This window comes from Lontra canadensis, unplaced genomic scaffold, assembly GCF_010015895.1.
Source record: "Lontra canadensis isolate GAN:19392208 unplaced genomic scaffold, GSC_riverotter_1.0 scaffold529, whole genome shotgun sequence".
Lineage (NCBI taxonomy): Eukaryota > Metazoa > Chordata > Mammalia > Carnivora > Mustelidae > Lontra > Lontra canadensis.
Genome location: NW_022631519.1, coordinates 7,840 through 27,965, shown reverse-complemented (window position 1 = coordinate 27,965; position 20,126 = coordinate 7,840).

Below are 20,126 nucleotides of genomic sequence, written 5' to 3'. Positions count from 1 at the left end.
AACAGGGCAGGTGCAATAGCGGTAGAGTTGGTAACATGGTGTGCCCAGCTGGTGGGGCAGTGGCCTCAAGGGCTGTCCTGTGTCCTGGAGGTCAGGGTTCTGGCAAGAAGATTGTATGAGGCCCATTTGCTTGGTGGAGTGGGCAGTCCAGACAGGAAGCATTCCTGGAGTCAGTGGACTCCCCTGGAAGCCCCTGGTGGCCTGGGCACCCTGCCCTGGTCTTGGGGACCCCTGAGCACCGAGTGGAAGGGCGGAGGAGCATTTTGCACAATGGAGAAGCCAGAAGGAAGGGGGTAGCCCAGGTGGCTGGGAGGGCTGAGAAGCACAGAGGAGGAGCCCTTCCTACAGGCAAAGGCAGAGTTCCAGCCCCCTGGTTGGGGTCAGGGCGCTGGTCTGTCACCCCCTGGGTACTCGAGAGGTGAAACCAAAGGTGGGCAGGGGATGGGTGAAAGCACCAGGGACCACCCCTATTGGTCCTAGGTCTATGAAGCCCTTCCCTAATGCCTTGTGTCGCGTACAGTTTTATGTACAAACAGGCGACATTTGGCCAGAGGAGACCCCCCTCAAACCCAGCCTGACCCAGTCAGTGTCTTCCTAGAGGGGACCTAATTGGTCCCCAACCCCCTACTTCAGAGCATGTCTCTTGGTAGGGGGAGGGTATATGGGGACGTATTTCTCTCCTGGGGTCCCTGAAGCCTGTCTCACATCCCTGGGGGAGGGTCTCTGGGGCATCTCTCACCTCCGGGGGCTCCCTCGGCCCTATCTCTCCCTTTGGGAGTCTCTGGAGGGACATGTATTCCCTCTGGGGACCATGGGAGCATGTCTCCCCCCTACCCAGGCTCTCTGGGGAGCCTGTTTTCCTCCCAGGGTTCCTGGGAGTACTTAAGGCATGTCAGTCTTGGGCCATCTCTCTTCCCAGGGAAGGGGGCTATCTCTGAAGCATGTCTGGGAAGGGATGTTTCTGGCCCTCCCTGCATCTCTCCTCTAGGGACGTCTCTGACCTGCAGCACTTTTGGGATGAGACGGACAGCTCTGAGTTGTCTTTTCTCCTGGAGGCTCTGGGATACCTCTCTCCTGAGGATCCGGCCGCTGGAGCCATTTCCTCCCTGGATGTGGGCTATCTCCTGGTGTTGGGAAGGCTTATGTTGGCCAAGAGAAAGTCTCTTAGGGGGCGTCTCCACGCGGGACTTCTCTGGGAGGGGGGGACTGTGTCTCGCCCATGGGGTTCCCGGGCGGGGGTGTCTGCCCGTGGGGAGAGGGAGACTGTGTCTCCTCGGGTTATCTGAGTGGGGAGGGGGGCCGTGTCTCTCTCGTGTGTTGGGGGGTGGGGTTCGGGGAGGGGGGTTTTTGGGCTGTCGGATGCCCACACTGGGGTCGTGTTTCTCTTGGTTCGTGCCACTTCCCACCGCCTCGCTCCTCCCGGGAAGGGCCCCGCCCCGCCCCCACTCCCCCCCCCACCCCGCCCCATCCCTGGCGCTGCGAGCACAATCCCGTTGATTTGTAATGATTTCTGTCTCTTTCCGTCTTTCTCTTTCTCTGACCTCCCCCACCTCCCCCGCCGCGAGCATGCGCAGGCACCGCCCCTACCCTCTCCGGTTCGGTTCGTTTCCGGTTTGTTTGCTGAGCTGTCAATGGAAGATCCGTGTAATTATTCCCGAGCTTTACAATAAAAGTGTGAAAACCGGACCCCACCTCACTTCTTCCGGGCCCTCAGGCCTGCGTCCCGGGGAAACTGGGGACTCATTCTGGGATAGAGGCCTTGGAGGGAGCCAGGGGACGCGGCCGAGAGAAGAGGGACGGAGACCCATTGGGATTAATCGGTGCCACTCTGGAATGGGAAGCAAAAGGAAGCTGACGGAGGACAGACATCTACTCCATGCATGTCAAAGTGCCTCCCTCCCCCAACCTATGCGCTGTACGGGACCCGCAGGGCCCCACCCTGAGCTGAGATGCGGGCTAGGGATGGGGTGGGGTAGCGGCGCGATGAGGAGCGCTGGGGAAGGGTACGCTGTGCTGCTTCCTTTTTCCAAGGGGCTGGTATCCTTTCCTGTTCCGCCTTCATTTGGCAACAAGTATGAACTGCGGAATTGACGGGAGAAGGGCGGGAGACAACTGTTGGTCGCTATCTCCCACGGTCAGGAACCAGGATTGGAGGTCGATTCAGGGGACCTGGAAATGTCTCATCTGTCTCCGAGTGCTTTCCCCTCCCCCTGCTTCCGGGCCCGAGCGGCCTGAGTCTCCTTGGTCCGGCTCCCGGGTAAACACCGGCTCCAGAGAGGTCGAAGAACAGAGACCGGATCAGCCGGTTTCCCGGCCCCACCTCCCGGGGTGCCCCTCCCCCCTTCGCGTGCTTCCTCTCAGCCGGCGTTCCCCCTCCCCCACCAGCCTGGCTCCTCGACCCTGGGGTCGGTTCAGCGGCTGGGATTAGTTGAGCGCAGGGACTAATCCTGGATGAGCCTCCGTGTAAACCCGGATCGACCGTGGGTATAGGGGAGGTCGCAGGCGCCCCTTCATCCATTCCTATACGCGCGGCTTCGCAGGGCCTGAAGCCTCTCCCACCCCGACCCCAGATCCCCTTAATACATTCAGAGACTAGTGGTTGTGTCTGCCCTGAGGGATGGGCTGGTGGGGGGGAGCGGGGGCAGCGGGCGGGGTGGGGGCTGTTGTAAGAAGGAAGAAGCCACCAAGACCAGTCTCGAATATGATGCTCCAGAGCCTAGGGGCTCTGGGAGGCCAAGGAATGGCTGAGGCCTCTTTGGCAGCCTCTGAATCAGGTCAGCCCTCCAGTTAGTGAGCAACCCAAGGGCCCCCCACCAGTGTCCTCCAGTTACAGAATCACAAACCCTCCTACCTGACCAGGGTGACCAGTCCCTAACCTTGAGGCCTCACTTGATCAGAGGAGGCAGGCAATCAAGAGGACCTCACATCAGTCCCACTCCAGACTGGGCCAGATAGCTGGGGATAAGGGGCTCCTCTTAAGGCCTAGCCCTGAAAAAGATGTCAGGGGTCAAGAGATGTGGGTTATCCTGCGCCTGGCTGGTTCATTTGTTCTTTAAACATTTCCTGAGCCTCTCCCTTGTGCCTGCCCAGCAGAGTGTACTGGGACACCCCAAGAATGACACACAGTCTCTCTGGGAAAGGCAGAAAGGTAAATAATCACTGTATCAGGTGTTCAGCCCTGCCCTGAGCTGTAAATTTGGTCTGGAGAGCTAAAGGAGGTGCCTCCTCCAGTAGAGTCCGGAAAGCTTCCTGGAAGGGGTGGTACCAGAGCTGACTTGCCAAGGACGGATCTGGCCTGAGGCAGTTGTATGTGCAAGGGACTGAGGTAGGAGAAGAAAATGCTGTCCCTCCGGGGGGCAGGTAAAATTGTAGAGCTTGAAGGCAGGGGGGCAGAAGCAGAACTAGAAGGGCTTGCTAGGCAACCTAAGGAAGGAAAGCTGAGCCACTGAAGAGATTTAAGCCTCTGAAAGAAAAGGTCACATTCACATTCTTCAATCACAGGTTTTAACTGTCCTCCCTCCTTCTCTGCACAGGTTTCTCTGGGGATGCCTAGGTTGGGAGTGGAGACACACCCACAAACAGAAAGGCGAACCAGGTGCACTATAGGTTAGGAAAGATGGTCCCCACCTCATTCCCTCCTGCCTGGCATCTGAGACCTACATTAGAAATCTGGCTGGACTGCTTCATAGTGGCAGTACCTTGGGCAGGTGACTGCACCTTTGTTTCTTCATCTGTAAAATGGGGATAATAATGCTTGCCATCACAGAAGATTCTTGTGGGGCCTCAGTGAAACAACGTGTCCTTTCTTTGACTGAACCCACGTTTCACACCTACTATGTGGTAGGCCCTGTGCCAGGTGCTGGCCTTGCAGCCCCGAATTAGACAGGCATGATCCCTATTGGCTCTTGGAACTTCCATTCCAGTAGAGAAGACAGACAATAAACAAACAAACAAATGAGATAATTACAGATTGTGTTAAAGTGCCATGAAGGAAACAACAGTGGGACATGAAGGAGGATGACTGGAGGTGGGGGAAAGGAAGGGGCTGCCTTACTCACTGCGGCCTGGGCAGCTTCTCTGATGACACCTGAAGATGTAGAGCTCAGAACAGAGCATTCCAGGTTCAGGAAAGTGGGGCTGCTGAGGCCTTGGGATGGGAGACAAGAAAGGAGTTAGCCTCATTCCTACGAGATGGTAAACTTACTGAGGGCAGGAACTAGGTCTCTTACCTCTCCCACCCTTCTGGACAAATATAGGGTAAGGTAAATAAAAAAGGAGGGGATTATCCAGTTTGTTGGGCCAACCTTCCCCATCAACCCAGGGCCTGCCGTGGTGTTGGGGGGTTGTTGGCCTCATCAGAATGTCCATCTGCACAGCTTAATCTGCACTCCAGCTGTTCTGTATAGGAAAGGCCTGTCTGCCCACCCCTGCTCCTTTCCCGGGGTTCCCAGTCCTTTCCTTGGATGGGAGGGGCAGGTTGGGGTCCCTCCAGAATCTGCCAGTCCAGAGCCTGGACTGAACAGAGTTTAGTATCTGACCCTGCAGGGGCTGAGGGAGAGGATGTGTCCCTGATGAATATGGCCCAGTGTTTCAGGATCCTTGGGGCCTTTTGGAGTCTCCCCTTTGGCCTGGGTTTCCCTTTAGGACAACCTGGAAGAAAGATTTCTTGCACATGGATGCGTTTCACACACAGGCCCCCCCACCCCTCCTCCCAGTGCTGCAGAGCGTACACAGCTCCTCACACACTCACCATCCAGCTGCACACTGCATCTCCATGGCAACCAGTAGGCCTGGTCCATGGATGTTAGAAATAAGTGCCAGAGGAAGAGAAGAGAGAGGGAGAGACAGAGGAGAAACATCAGAAATAAAGAGACTCAGAAAGACAGCCTCCCAAGGAGGACCCCACTCTTTCCTTGCAAACCCTGCGAGAGAGGCTTGAACAGACTCAAGCCTGAGGATGGAGGGGCTCAAGGTGGGGACTAGAGAATGGGCCAGGGGCTATCTGGACACAGGTAATGCGGACACAGTGGGCAATGAGGGAGGAGCAGAATCAGGGAAATTTGAGTGACAGTCTGGAGTCTTGGGCCAAGAGTATTTGGTCTGGGTAAAAGACAGATGAGGGGGTAGGATGGAGGTGGGAGACTTGGGGGAGCTCCTTTCCCTTCTTCCCGGCCTAATTGGCTGTTCAGGCTGAAACCGCCTCTTAGTCACTTAGTCTAATTAGAATTGTTCCGGAGAAGACAGTGGGGGAGGGGAAGGAGAAGCTGGGGTGTGAAGGGGGAAGGGTAGGTGGAGAAGGGTGGGAGCTGGGAGTGGGGGGTGGGAAGCAGGAGTTCTTTCTGTGACCTTCCACCCATACCCTTACCATCCAGTGGATGGGCTGTGGTCTAACTGTCCAGGCTGTGGGTCAGTGTCCATCCTGGCCCTCTGTCCCCAGTCTTCTCTCAAATGCCCCTGCTTTCTGCTCAGCCCTATCTCTTGCTCTACCTCTTTCTCCCTCTGGCTCCCCGTCTTTATTTCCTCACCTTCCTTGTCCCCTTTCATCAAGGTCTCCCAATCTCTGGCCAACAATATTTGTCTAATAAACAGGTAAAGTATTTAGGAATTCTGGCTGGGGCTGAATCAGTGGGAGGGGAGCGGGGAGAGGGGATTATACTGACAGCAGCCTCATCTTCTGGGAGTAAGAGGGAATGGAACAGACACTGCCCGACATGCCTCTCCTCTCTCTCTCTCTCTCTCTCTCTCTCTCACACACACACACACACACACACACACACCCCACATACCCTCTCTTCCCACCCCTAGCTAAGGTGAGACCTTCTTGAAGTATGTGGAGCTTGGCTTCTGGAGCTGGACTGTTTGGGCTGCCTTAGACAAGGTACTTAACCTCTCTGAGCATCAGTTTCTCCACCTATGAAATGGGGATAATAAATCCTAAATTTGTAGTGTGGGTTTAAGGCGAAGGTGCATGTAACCAGCTTAGCACAATAAATACTAAGTGCTGCTTTTCTCATCACTCCCAGACTCCTTTCCTCTCCCTTCTGGAGCCAGGACATCTGCATCTTCCTCACTCCCACCTTATTCTGCTTCCCCAGGCTTTCAGGCTCAAAATGACCTCTCAGTTCCTAGACTCACCCTCCTGGCCTGCTCCCAAGGCTACACAGGGTGGGGAATGGGGGCGGTGAGAAGGCAGGCTTAGATCCTGCCACCTGGCCACAGGGTTAGGACAGACCCTCCTCCAGTCTGGGGTCTGGCCTCCTTTCCTCTCAGTATTCCAGGAGGAGGAAAGTGGACAGCCATAAATGATGTAGGGGAAATGTACTTGCTGAGGGACACAATAAGGGATGAGCCATGTCCAGAAACCTAAATATTTCATGGGGCTGCAGCAAAAGGGCAAAGTCCCTGAGCTGTGTTTGTGAATGTGCTTGCCCCTCCACGTGGCTTGGAGCTCTTCCACATGCCCAGCGCCCTCTGCACATGCTCCAACCCTCAAAGTGCTGCACCCACAGAAAATCGCCCCCGATGAATGCTTTCCTGGTTGTGATCTCGCCAAACCCCCTCAGCCCATGCAAATTTCACTTCTTACAGCTGTAGCAGTTTTTGCAAGTTTGAGGCTGTATTGTGACATGGTCATGCTTTTCTTGTCCATGCAGTTTCCCCTTTAGATTCCCCCAAGGATGAGAGTCCTTGCCCCTCACCTCCTCAGTGTGATCAGGAAGACCCAGGAGTTGGAAAGAGCTGGTGGCATGCCAGCAGGGGTAGAGGGGGGTGGCGATGGTGGCCGGGAGGAGGTCTGAGGAGGTTGGCAGAGGAAGAAGATATCTATGAGAGCCAGTGGGAATGGGCGGATAGCAGCAGGGTCTCCTGGCTTCTGTGTCCACTGCTTACAGATGGGCTGGGAGACTGCCTCTGCCGAATCCCTGCCTCCAGGTGGCCCCTGTTCCCCACTCTCTCTGACACTTCTCCTGACTCCATATCTAAGTAGGAGATTAGAAGGTGCCCTTGGAGTCTCTGTTACGGCTCCCCAGCTCCACCTTCGTTCCTTTCCTTGACCTTATCCCAGTCTATCATCATTTATTTGTTTATGTGTTCAATTTCTGTCTCTTCCATTAGAATAAAAGCTTGCAGGGGCAAGAATCTTGTTTAACTTATTTGTCACCGCTCAAAACGTTTGCTGAATGAATTAATGAATGAATGAGAGGAAATCTGGTTGGGGATTCTGTAGCAACAGCATGGAAAGGGGCCCAGAAGGTGGGCGGGTGGGCCACAGGTGATTAGGGATAGAGACTGCAAGCACTGAGCAGCAGGGAGCGGGGAGGAGGTGTGGGGAGTAGGTGGGATGGGGGATGAGAGGGAGATGGGGCGATGGGGCGGGATGGAGGGAGAAAGGTGGGTGTGAGGAGGGAAGCTTGGAATGAAGGTAGATGAGTTAGAGCCAAGGTGCATGGGATTTGGGGGAAGGCATCCAGGCTCACAGAGGGGCCAGAGGCAGGGACTGTGGGACAGGAGGAGATAAGGCTTGGAATAGGGAGCCAAGGACAGGGTGTGCTCTCAACAAGGTGATGCTTGGAATTTGGGTCTGGGGCTAGAATGGGTGGAGTGTAGAAAAACCAGAACAGCTGAGCCCGGCAGTTTCCCAGGGCCTGCTGGTGCCATCACTATCCTTCTGACCCGCCCTACCCCCAAATCTGGCCTGGACGCCTAGCCTCAGTTCCCCCTGCCATACCCTTCTAGGCCCATAAACAGGAAATGCCCCAGGGTGGGCTGGCCAGTGCTTCCCACAGAGACCTGAGCCTGGGATACTCCTGAATGGGGGCAGGGTACACAGAGCCAGCAGAGAGGCCTTAACCCTTTGATAACCCGTGTTATACCCAGGGAGCCCCCTTCAGAATCCTCTGTCTTCCCAAACCAAAGGTGGCAGCAAAATTCATTCATGAGCTTTAAGTCCCCACAAGAAGCTGGCAATGAAAGAGGAATTCTTTCCCAGGGCTCTGCCTGGTTCCATGGCCCTCTCCCCAGCCCAGGGGCTTCGTGAGAAGGCAAGCAAGGGATAGTGGTGGTAGCAGGAAACTTCCATCAGAATGATAGTGTCTCCCTCAAAACTGGCCAGAGTGGCTGTGTGTTCCAGGGCGAGTGGAGGAGATTGGAGGTGCACACCTGCAGTGGTTGTCATGGCAACCTGACTTGGATCCCAAGAGGGTGGCCTCTCTCCCAAAGCCCTGTGCAGCCTGGAACTCAAGAGTGGAGACACACACACACACTTCTGGGCTTTGCAGAACTCTATTTCTGAGAGAGGCCTCTCAGCTTCCTCTCTTCTCTACTTACCTGGGTGAGGCTGAGTGAGACCAGGGATGGAGCCAAGAGAAAAAGATGTGCTAGGGCTGGAGAGAGGGAGGCCCTCCACAGTGGGAGTGGGTGTGCTCCCAAGTGTGTGCCTGGGGCGCAGTCCCAGTGCAGAGGGACAGCAGAGGACATCTGTACACTCAACTGACCCATCCCAGTCCGGAAGCTAGACGGCACAGAAGAGGGATTTGGGAGGGAGATGATTATTAGCAAAGACAACAATAATCACAGTTAACCTTAATTGAGAGCTTATTAAATTCCAGCTCTGTGGCTACGGTGAGCATTTTTATAGATGGAGTCTTATGTGATCCTCACAGCAACTCTATGAGGGATTACCAGCCCCATTTATGGATAAGAAAACTGAGATTCTAAGAGGTGAAGTAAACTGCTCCAGGTCCAGGAGCTGGAAAGAGACAGGGCAAGATTCTGCAGGAAGGGAAGAGTGGGGGACAGGGGTGCCAGACTGAGGCCACTGGTCTTGTCCCCAGGCTCCACGGGACATTCCTGTCACATGATCCCATGCTCCGCAGCAGGGCAGTTCTGGTACGGTGCCAAGAGGCAGGACCCGGGGACCTCAGACTGTGGTGCCTGCCTGGCCTGAGCTGGGGCAGCTGAGGGCACCTGGGAGGGTGTGGGGACACCGAGCAGCGGGCATAGTGATTGGCACAAGCCAGGGGAGCGGCTGGCAGCCTTGCTCCTGGTAAACACGAGGAGAGGTTACTTCACAAGGAAACAGTAATTAACTTTAATTAGCACCTTGCATCTCAGAATATTATTAACATCTCAATTTCTCTAATCAAGGCAGCAGGAGAGGGGCGGCATCTGCCTCGTGGACTCCTTCCTGGCCATGCTCCCTGGCTTGGCAGTGTTCCTGCCAGGTCCCCTCCCGCTGGATGGCACCCAGGAGCACCTCCTCAGAGGCAGGTTGCCAGGGGAAGCTGGGGAGCGAGGGGACCTGGACTGAGAGGACAGAGAGGGCAGGTCCAGGCCAGGTACATGGGAGCCAGTGGTGCCAGCAGCAACAGGGCCAGAGGACAAGGGGCAGGGCTCTTTGTGTGGCCTCCTTATCTTTCCAAGAAGACCATCCACAGCAAAAGCAGGGCTAGGCTCATGTACCTCGATCCAGAGAACAGACATGGCTGGCTTCTCCATGCTTCTCCCCTTTCCCTCCCTCTTTGAGCTAGCCTGCCCTCCACCTCCCTCAATGTCTTTCTCTCCCTTTTCTCTAACTCCTTCTTCTTCTCCTTGTTGCAGAAGGGGTGGGAGGGTGCTGGCTTCCACCACTGGGGACCCAGCAATGGGGACAGGATAACTCCTGTCCCCAGGGAGTTTAGAACCCTGTGGAGGAGATAAGGCTTGGGTATAAAAAGCTCTAATTGGGCTCCATACAGATAGGCATCTTAATGGAGCTGGAGATAAAGGGCTTGGGGAGGGGGTTGTTCCCAGGAAGGAGGCAGGAATGGGAGTGGCAGGGGCCCTCAGCAAGGGGGACACCAAGACAGAGACCATCTCCAGCACCACCACGAAAGCAGGTGGATATCCTGGGGCCGTGAGGGCACTTGGTGCTGATCAGCCCTTCTCAGCTCTCTTCTGGAGGCTGTCATGAAGGGAGGGCCCTGAGGGCGCAGAGGTGATTCTTTCTTCATTACAGCCACCCTCGGTGGCTGTTAGCCCTGCCGCGTGTCTCATATTAATAACCGACTATCCTCCTTGGTCTAATTACAGTGGCCTGCTGCTTGCACAATTTGGTATTTCTTCTGCAGCATCCTCGTGGCTGTCGCCCCATCCATCTAATTTGTATTTATTGAGCACCTATTATGTCTTGAGGGCAGGGTCTGCCCTTGAGTGGACTCCAAGTGCCGGAGGAGTTCCTCTCTCTACAGGAACTGGAGGGTCATGGTAGAGCCGCCTACAGGTCTAGACGTGTCAGCAAAACAAGGGCAGTAGTTACAGGGGTTTCCCCATCAGGAAGATGCTGGTTCCACATTGGCTTCATCAGCACCCCTTGCCTGCTGCCGTAGCTGTGTGTACAGGGTCATCTTTGCACATGGCCTTCCGTCTCTATTTTTATACCATCCAGGGGACAGCATCAGAAGACAAAAGTTCAACTGTAAATCTTGTCCAACATTAACTCCGAGGGCAGGTTAAATGTTCAGGGGCGACTCCGATCTGAAACCCACCCAGGAGGGGAGGGCACACATCATTTGATGTTATTCCTTACCTTGGTTCAGAAAACTGACCACACCTGCTGTTGCCAGGTGGAAGGTGGGACCCATTTTGTTTGACGGCCCAAATGTGGCCCACGGAGCAGGGATGGGTACTGGCTTGTCCTTGGCAATGACTCTGGTTGAGAGTCCTCAGTGAGGTTCCTCTTTCACTGAGGCCTGTGGGATCTCGGGATCTCATTGAGTTCTTTCAAGAACCTGGAGAAGCAGGGATTAGGATGGCTGTCTTAGAGCTGGGGAAATCAGACAAAAAGGTGAAGCCACACAGCTGGTAAGAAAGTGAAAGGGGAGCAGGACCAGAATCCCTTGGAGGGATCACTTTCTTATTTATGGTTTCCCTCTGTCAGAAGCTGGGGCGCTGGGGGAGGCTCTAGGGAGGCCCCTGCCCTCAAGGACAATAAGAGAATGGCCACTTGTCTCTTAGCAGACCCTAGCTCTCCCCGTCCTCCTCTAACTCCCCCTCATACCCACCCCCCAGCTCCCCAGGGCCTGAAGCTGGGCCTCAGTAATTGTAGAGTAGTCCGCACAGGGCGGGGAAGAATCTGACGTTTCCAAAGGCCTTTTTGATGTTGATGATTATGGTGATGATGAGGCTGTCCGTCTCCTACCAAGACTGGGGCCTTTCTTTGTTTCTCTTACCATCAGGGTCTTTCTCTCTCCCTCTCTCCCTCTCTTTCAATGCCCTGAGGACTAGTGTTGTCAGAGGACCAGCATTTGATCCTCTTTGGGGGAGGAAGAGGACAGACTGGGCCAAAGTAAAACCTGGGGAATCACACCCACCCTTCACCTTCCCCAAGCTGGGCCCAGGGGTGTGCTGACGTGTTATTAGCATAACATTTGCATAAGGAACAATTGAGGAGATTGGAGTCTCGCCTCAGAGGAAACACCTGCAAGCAACTGTGAATGAAGGCTTCTCCCGCCCCCAGTCTGAGATCCCTCCCACCCCCACCACCTCCCGCCAGGATGGGGGAAGTGGCTGGAGCCCACTGTGCCTCTCACTGAGGACAATAGTGATCCCAGCGATCACTCACACAAGGCCTACTCGGTGCCAGGCACCAAAGTGGATGTTCTGTTTCTCTTCATCTTCACAAGCCCCCTTGGTGGTATATTTAATTATTTTATAATATAATTTAGGGAGGAGGATGCTGAGGCTCAGCCACCTGAAAGTCATACAGATTCTATGAGTGGCAGAGCTGAGCTCTGGAACAGGGTGGTGTGACTCAGTTGCTGTCGCTCTCCACCACTCCACCACTCGCAGCAGGTGGGGGCACTCTGGGCTCCCCTCAGGCACCCAGATCCAGTCTCTGGGGACCCAGGGGATCCTGGCAGGCTTCACACAAGGGCTCCAGGCTTGGAGACACAGACACAGGCACAGCCGCTCTGCCCTGCCCCCACCGGTGCTTCTGGAGGCAGAGGAGCTGGGCTGACTTGGCCCATAACTAGGTTAGCCAAGATCCAATTAACTAGTTAGTGAAGGCAGAGCTGGGGGCAGGCAGGGCCACTCAGGAGAGCGGGACGGATGGGTTGGGTAATGTGTAGAGACAGCCAGAGACAGCGGCTCCGCTCTAACCTGATAAGCAGCTCCCAACGTCGCTGCCACCCAGCCTGGCAGGCAGAGTGGCCTCAATCCTGGGTTGCTGGTGGGGTGCTGGGACAGTCTCCAAACCCCATTCCTCCCCTCCTCACACACACTGCCCTCATCCTCTGGCCTCTCCTCACCAATGCTCACCCCTGCTCAGCCTCCTCTAAGGAGCACAAGGAAGGCAGCTCATCCACTATCCGTAGTCATGCACTGAAGGTAAGGGTGAAACAACCACTTCCTCCAGATGGGAGGCCGGGGTTGAGGCAGCTGGGAGAATTAATGAGGAGGGCAGGTGAAAATAATAGTAGCCACCGGTTTTATTTTAAAGATTTTATGTTTAAGTAATCTCTAAACCCAGTGTGGGGCTTAAACTCATGATCCTGAGATCAAGAGTCACACACTCCACTGAGCCAGCCAGGTGCCCCAGTAGTAGCCACTGTTTATGGAGTTTGCCATGTGCCAGAGACTCTGCAAACCATTTACGTGTACTCTCTCAGAGACACTCACAACACAACCCATTGCTGTAAGTACTATTATAATCCCCATTTTGCAGATGGGAAAACTGAGGCTTAGAGAGGTTAAGAAACCTACCTATCAGAATCTTTCAGGCTTAAAACCACCATCCCTTATAGTACCTTGGAAGCAGGTCTAGGGTTAACAACAGTATGACTGATAACAATACTTCTTGCTTTTGTGTATCACTTTAGAATTTACAGGGTGCCTGGATGGCTCAGTTGGTTGGGTGACTGCTTTTGGCTCAGTCATGGTCCCAGAGTCCTGGGACTGAGTCCCACATTGGGTTCCCTGCTCAGCGGGGAGCCTGCTTCTCCCTCTCCCTCTGCCCCTCCCTCTGCTTGTACTCTCCCCCCACCTCTCTCTGTCAAAAAAATAAATAAAATCTTAAAAAAAAAAAAAAAAAAAGAATTTACAAAGGCTCTTTGGGTTTACCCTGACAAGTCCACAAGGTCAATGTTTTACTTCCGGCCCCTATTTTACAGATAAATGAGCTTGAGTCTTTGAGGGGCTCCTGCCCTCACAGCTGGTAAGTCTGAATTTGAACCCAGGTCAGGTTTTTCTGACTCCTAGTCTAATGTTCTTGAGGAGACAATGGAAAAAATCCCTAAGAAGGGTGGGTCCCTCCTCTATTTACTTGTTTGTCACAGCCAGTTGGAAGAGTCTGCAGGGCACCATGCTGGGCAGGCCTATTCAGGGCTGGAGAAAGCAAAAGCCTTCCTGCCTTCAAGGAGCAGGTGGAGAGGAAGGCCCTGAAGTTCCGGGTGTCTGGGGACTCTGGGGACTGCCCGGGTCAGGGGACTCCATGAATGAAAGACCAATCTGGTCTGATTTCCTCCTGGTTTTTAGAGGTTGCTTCTGAAGCCCAAGAGGGTTAAGTGACTATCCAAGGTCACACAGAAACAGGCGGACACAGCAGATCTCCTGACTTGAAGCTTCCTCTCTGGTCCCGGGGCCTCCCATTCATTGCAGGATGGGGACTTACTAACCTTATATGCTCTGAGTTGTCTGGCATCCACCCACCACCCACTAGTGAGGGAGCAGATGCTGTGCCAACCATCCCTGGGTAGGGGAGGTGCCCCCATTTCTCTCTGTCTGTGCTCAGGGAGAAGAGAATCTGCTGGATTCTGGCCACATCAGGCAGTCTGGAGCTTTGGGGTCAGGACTCTGGGATGAGCTGTACTGAGCAGGACAGCAGGGACACAGCATTTGGGCCTTGTGTGTAAGAAGATGTATGCACATCTGTTGCTCTTGGCTTTCCAGAATACCAGCACCAGAAGGGTTAAACTGTCCCCAGCCCTTCCTCAGCCCCAGCCCTAGCCTGGGGGCCTGAGGAGTAGTCCGTGCAGGAAGCTGCTCTCCTAGTCCCAAAGGTCTGGGGAGGGGGAGGGGAGCCACTTTCTCAGCTCTTTCCCAGGCTCCTCAGCCTCCCTGGGGATCCAGCTACATGCCGTTGAGTGACCCTTGACCCGTCCCCCTCCACAAGCCGGCCCTCCCTTGCCCAGCCAGTAAAGACTCTGCTCCTGACTCTGGGGCATTGGGAGAATGGGATCCCCCTACTGACTCACCTCATTTCCCCCACCATCTCACAGATTCCCCTCAGTGCCTAACTCGGCTTTGCTCCCACAGTCAACTATATTCAGACCCCTGAACTTCTTCCCCCATCCTGGCTCTGGGCCCCCAGCACCCCCCCCCCGAATGTGTGTCAGAAGATTCTAAAAATAAAAGCTTGGGATTCAAGCAGGCAACTCCGGAAATATACAGTCCAGCCTTGGCCTCCACCCCTGTGGGAGAAGGAAGGACCTGTGTACAGAGAAATACCCAGACACAGCCACCAGCTACCCCCTCAGGTAAACACAGGAACCCAGTCTGTTCCTGAAGAGAAAGAAGGCAGAGGAGGCTCCTCTTGGCTTCCCCTGTCTGAAATTGTAAGCGAGTGCACCCCTCCTCCTTTCTCAGCCATTGCTTGGAGAAGCGGTGGGCTATCTCCCGTCAAGGCCAGCCCTGATGTCCTGTCAGGACTGAAGTCCAGGGAAATTCCAGCAGGTTTGGGCCCTCTTCCCTGCTCTGCTTCCCAGGAGTAGGCAGACAGCCACTCTGGGCAACACGGTTCAGAGACATCTATTCTTCATCCCTCTGCCTCCTGGACCCTGGCCAGGACAGAAGCCAAGGGCGTCAGGAGCAGGATCATCCGAGAGAGATCCTTTTCTCCTTCCCAGCTGGATGATCAGGTGTTCAGAAGATATCCCTGGGTCATAGGCCAGGGTCCTACAGGGATATTCCAGCCCCTCTGTGGCTGGCCCCAGCCACTTCCTCAGGGTGGCAAAAGGATCAGAACCAAATCATGCCGGATTGGCTAAGATCCACTTCCACCCTGGGCCTTATGAACTTCCCAGCAGGAATTTGTGTAAGTGCTTGACAACAGTACATCTTGGGACCTCATGAACAATGGTAACAATTAGAAGAATAATAGCTAACATTTTTCAAGCCCTTGCTATGTGCCAGACCTGGGCCAAATAGTATACATACATCATTCTCACTTAATCCTGTCAGGAGCCCATTTTTATCATCCTTAACTTGTAGGTGAGGAAACTGAGGCACAGGTTGCTCACAAAGCTGGCCCTAGCCTTAGGTCACACTAGTTCTTGGCAAAGCTGGTACGTGAACTCATGAATGGGTGACTCTGGGTGACTCCCTAGCTTTTCCTTTTTGCCTGTGGGTATGGTGCCTGCTGAAGGGGCATTTTCAAGGTGACTGTGGTCTCAAGGCACAGTGGGCACCACTCTCATCCTGGGGGTAGAGGCCTGCTGGGAGGTCAGGCTTTCTTCCCATCTAGTCTGGACATCCTTTCCCCCGGGGCAGAGACAGACCCAGACACAGAGGGTTAGATGATTCCTGGCTCATTCCATTCCTGCCACCTTCAGTTCAAGCCTCAGCAAAGGGGCAGAGGCCAGCTTCGGGGATCTGGGGCTCTGTGGCCCCATCAGCTTCATCCTGGGATCTCAGTGCCCGGCATTCCCACTGCAGGCTCGTCGCTGGTGGGCCCTTACTCACCCCATCCAGGCTGACTCCTGGGGCAGCCGCTTGGGCAACAGCAGAAACTGTCTGCCTCCATTTCATTTTGTGAGGGACTGGGTGCTGAGCAGGTTGGCAGCCTGGACTGGGACGCCCACAGCACAACTGTGAAGGAGACAAAGAGTGACTTGGAAAAGCTGTCCCCCTTGTTAGCATCTTGGGGCCCTTCCCCGCGGCCTGCTACCCAGCCCCAGTGTGATTCCCCACACCTGGCTTTTACATGTTGGGAACAGTCAGCCCTTCCTCTTGGGCAGAGGGGAGCTGTCCAGCTCTCTGGACACCATTTGTAATCCCCACCCAAGAGCAGGCATTTTGAATTGCAGCCTTTTTGGTTCAGACAAGATTTATCTGTCACAGGAGAATTAGATGGCGTGCCTGGGAGAATCACACCAGTAAAGTGGGTAACACAGGTCAACAGGCCAATACCCGGCATATATAGAGTGAGTGAACTACGGGGGTCACTCATGGGACCCTTTAGGTGTGTCATTATCCAGGATAATGACGCTATAACATCACCGACTTACCAGCTACCGTTCATGATCAGTCACAGGCCTGACACCGTGCTAAGCACTTCATACACATTCATTTTTTTTAAGTTTATTTATTTATGTAATATCTACAACCAACATGGGGCTTGAACTCATGACCCTGAGATCAAAAGCTGCACGTGTCTCTGACTGAGCCCAGCCAGGCATCCCAACACACATTCGTATCTAACATTTGGCTTAGATGCTGCTCATCCTCATTTTATGGATTTTTCGAGAAGACTGAGGCCAAAGCCTCATGATTACTGGCCAAATGAGTTGAACCCAGGTCTGCAGATACGTGGTTTTCTTGTGGTCACTCTGCTCCTGGGTGAATGGCCTTGTGTGTGTTCATATGCTCTTCAGATTACATTGGCAGCACTTCCTGAAATTCTAAAACTGCTCCAAGCAGTTCTGATGGACTAGACATGTCCTGTCACTTAGGTGAGGCTTTGCTTTAAGCCACTAATTGGCTGCTGGCCAGCACTCAGTCTTGTACCAAACTCTTTTGATCAATAACTAGTGGATACTTTTATGTGCAGGAAGCACCCACCTAAAGTCCATGTCATTATCACAATTCTTGAAAGCTCATCCCCAGCAGAGAATCCCTGGGCCCAACTTAATGTTTGTCAGCTCAACTACTAATTTATATGCCCCATTTGACCTTTTCTTTTAGAGGCTACCTGATCCTCCCTCCCACTGTGACCCTAGGGGTCCAGGATTAATTCCATTCAAACTGCCCCTCCCCATTCCTACCAGTATGGTCTTGACACAAAACTTTAACTCTAGCGCCTCTGTCTGCCCACCCTTAATCTCTTTCTTAATATTTCTCTGGTCACGTCATTCCCACTCCTCCTTTGACTGTCTCCGGTGTCTCTATCACTGCCTCCCTCCCTGGAGCCAAGGCCACGGAGCTGCCCAACATGTGTAAGTGTGACTGCTTGGAAAATGTAACTTTCAAGAAGCCTGAAATTGAGTGACAGTAAACAGAACCTTGGAGACCCGGACATCATCTAGGGTTTACATGGACTCAGCAGCAGGAACTTAGAAATGAGGCAAGAAGGGAGAGAGAGAGAGGAATGGGGATGATCAAAAGAATGAGCTGGAGGCAGAAATGGGAAATGAGGAGTGATATCGATTCAACCAGGCCAAAAGCATCCTTGACTGTCAGTGTTGGACGGGCCCTTAGAGATCAACCAGTCCAGAGTGGCAAAGGAGTTTCAAGTCACGAGTTAATGCTGAATGATGAGCAGCAGCTGCCTACAGTGTGTCCTGAGAAGAGAGTGCTACTATTGATTAGCAATGTCTGCCATGGGCACTGCATTAGAAAGGGTGGCAAGTGTGCCAGAATTTACTTCCCTGATCGAGTTTCAACCTCTTCACTGTGGAGCAGCTAAGGAGGCCAGAGGGCAAGAGAATTGTCCATGGTTTCCACAGTGAACTGGAGGCAAAGCTCACTCAGGGCCCTCACTGTCTCTTAAACCCCGGGTAAAAGTCGTACAGTTAGATGAGGATGAGGGACCCAGGGAAAGTGGGTCCTCCATAGAGGATAACCAGTAAGAGAGCAGCTATCTGAAGCTGTGAAGGCAATGGATATAACGGTCTTGATGCTGGGTGAAGGCTCACTTCTCACTGGGTGACCAGTTGACTGGATGTGCCCAGAAGCCAGGTTTTGCCTCCTCTGGCCTCTGGTTTCTCCACCATTGCTCTCCCAGGGAGGACAAGGAGGCTCCCTGGAGTGGAGGTCTTAGGTCTCTCTCTCTAGTCAAAGAGTAGCAAAGCAGAAAGAGACAAGAGGAGGGAAAATGGGCTTGGAGCAGGGATGGTACCCAATGGGGCAAAGGCACCGACCATGCAGCAGTGGAGAGGGCTCTGAAGTGGCAATTCAGAGAAGCCAGGCAGGAGACAAACACAGAGGCACCTGAGTGCAGGTTTGGTGTGTAGGCCAAAGGAGAAGAAAGAACCTCCAGGTGACGAAGGCTGCAGAATGGGGATAATGATACCCTGACAAAGCAGTGGGGGCTTGGAGCCCAGCCCGGCCAGGGTGCTGGCCCAGCTAGCCATGACACACCACTCACAGGCTGGGGGATGTGGGCAGGGAGGAGGAAGGGGGGCTGAGGTGCCTAGCACAAGCACAGCCTTGGAAGTTAGCTCTTGAGCTCTTGCCTCTCTCCCTATTGCTCTTCCCTTCTCTTCCTCTCTCTTCCCTCTGTCCCTGCCTTGTCTGTGCACAGAATCTCTACTGGGAGCAGAAATGGGGAAGGGAAGGGTGAGAATGGTGATGACATAGAAAGATCTGAGGGCTTCTTTAACCCAGATCACCTGTCCAAGGCCATGAAAAGAAACCAGGCTGTGAGAGGTCCAAGAGCAGAGAATCGATCTGGACACCATACCCAGTTTTTCCAGAGAGACAACTAAGAATGAGAGAAGTGAAGCCTTTCTCTAAGTCAGTGTCATGTTGATTTGCCATCCCGCTCTGCCATCTTCCTTCTGCTGCTAAGCTTGCCCATATTTTCCCTAGAGAACCACCCCTTTCCTATCTCTGTCCATGTGGTTTAGGAAGGGCTGACTTTACCTGACCAGCCAAGATCTCAGGGTGGGCTGCAGGGTGGGAGCTGGCCCATCTGTGCCTTTAATCTTTGGGCCAATGATGCCTGGGTAGCTCAGTGGGTAAAGCCTCTGCTTTCGGCTCAGGTCATGATCTCAGGGTCCTGGGATCGAGTCCCGCATCAGGCTCTCTGCTCAGCGGGGAGCCTGCTTCCTCCTCTCTCTCTCCCTGCCTGCCTCTCTGCCTACTTGTGATCTCTGTCTGTCAAATAAATAAATAAAGTCTTAAAAAAAAAAATCTTTGGGCCAATGAGTCAGTAAAAATTGATCCAGGATGATCGACAGTGAACTACTGGAAAAGGTATACTTTCTGTGGGGCTTGCCATATTGGTAGGTTTAAGCTTGGAGCTGCTTAAAACATTTGGGGAATAAATGCGGCACCTGGGTGGCTCAGTCAGTTCAGCATCTGACTCTTAGTTTTGGCTCAGGTCATGACCTCAGGGTGGTGAGATCAAGCCCCACCTGGGGCTCCTTGCTCAGTGGGAAGTCTGATTGAGATTCTCTCTCTCCCTCTGCCCCTCTCCTTGCTCATGCATGTGCTCTCTTTCTCTCTCTCTCTCAAAATAAATAAATAAATCTTAAAACAAAACAAAAACACTTGAAGAAAAGCTACCAGAGTGTAAATCTAACACAAAGGAGAATAGACCTGGTAGTTGGAGAGAGTTTGAGAGAGACAATGACCAAGTGCCTGGATCCAACTATGTCTGAAGTCTACCTCCGGGCTTTTCAGTTATGTGTGCAAAAAAGCTCAAGCCTGGGGAGCCTGGTTGGCCCAGTGGGTTAAAACCTCTGCCTTCGGCTCAGGTCATGATCCCAGGGTCCTGGGATTGAGCCCCACATCGGGCTCTCTGCTCGGCAGTGAGCCTGCTTCCCTTCCTCTCTCTCTGCCTGCTTCTCTGCCTATTTGTGGTCTCTGTCTGTCAAATAAATAATAAATAAAATCCTTAAAAAAAAAGCTCAATCCAGTTTGAGTTGGATTTTTATCCAAGAGACTCTAAGTCAGCTTAGAGAAACAAAGAGAATTGGAGAGACAACTGCAGGAATGAGGACCAAGTATGATGGGAGAGCAAGGTTATATGTGTGGGAGGTGGGGGCTGTTGCATCAGGATCATGGAACCTATGTGCAATGGTGAAGCAAGATACCAGAATTTACCGGAGGGAAAACACAGCCGAATTTGATTCTCCATGTGGGCCAATCTGAGGTGGGGTGAAAACTTTTGTCCCATTATATACGTTATCTGTGTCATGACAGAAGTC